Here is a 1,103-nt window from a genome sequence, read left to right as displayed (position 1 = left end):
TTCCCAGAAAGTGTTTACTCGCCCGAGAGAGAGAGAGAGAGACTGGAACTTTGCACGACCCACAAGAGAAAAAGAACCAGTGTCTACAGGTCCCAGCAGATGTTACTGCTCAGACCAACTCTCACGTCGGGAAAAAAAAAAAAGAAAAGGTTTTGGTGAAAAGGTCTCAGGGGAGCAGCAGGAGTCATAAACTCCTCCTAAAACTGAGATCTTCAGAGTCAGAGGCGCTCAACTTCAGTTTGGCCAAAGGTGAATTCAGTGGAGGACTTTTGTATCAGACATTTCTCCCCTTCTGAAATAAAAGCACGGCCCAGATCCTTGGGCAGAAGCAGAGACGTGAATTCACGTTTATTATTAACGTGATATGTCTGCACTGCACACACAGCCTCATCCAATTAAGAGTGTTTTCCACTTGTATAACCCTCTGTCTGCCTTTAAGTTTTGGGTTGTTTTTTGTTTGTTTGTTTATTTTCCTCACTTCAACTTCAATTCCTCATGTCAAACACTGCTGTTTGTTCCAACAGTATAAACTGAGATTTCCGAAGTTAATCATTCTCCAGAGTTGTTTCCACATTGCTCCAAAGACTGACGATTCAGATGTCACACCCTGTGATATCTGTCAATTATAAATAAAGTATCACTAGTACAACTCATTTTTTTTTTTTAACAAAAAACATAAATAAATAAAAAGGAAAAGTCTTGCCACTCCAGACTCGGTCTCAGAATAAAAGCTAATAAAATGGGAATTCCAAGTTTATTTGCCATCATGTGCATCAAAAAGAGAAGTAGTTGATGCGACTAATTCTTTCAAGTTGTATCACCTCACCGTTACACAACAGCGATGGACTGATTCAGATCCAACAGGGTTCTGTCAGCGTGGTGCGACTCCCCACCAAGTCCTTTACTTTTGACTAAACAATACATTCTGAATGAATTGCTATGATGGAGCTCCTCATGGTGAGTCTCGCGCTGTGTGAATTAATGTTTGTGCTTGTGCAGCGTGCCGATCAGCAGCGTTTGGCAGCCGAAGATGTCAGTCTAACCCAAGCTTGAAACAAGTGAGCATTTGGGCCAGAACCACACACACACACACACGTTGGCTG

Source organism: Acanthopagrus latus, chromosome 13 (genome assembly GCF_904848185.1).
Source record: "Acanthopagrus latus isolate v.2019 chromosome 13, fAcaLat1.1, whole genome shotgun sequence".
NCBI classification, from domain to species: Eukaryota; Metazoa; Chordata; class Actinopteri; order Spariformes; family Sparidae; genus Acanthopagrus; species Acanthopagrus latus.
The sequence above is the reverse complement of the archived record's forward strand: the minus strand, read 5'-3'. Positions refer to the sequence as shown.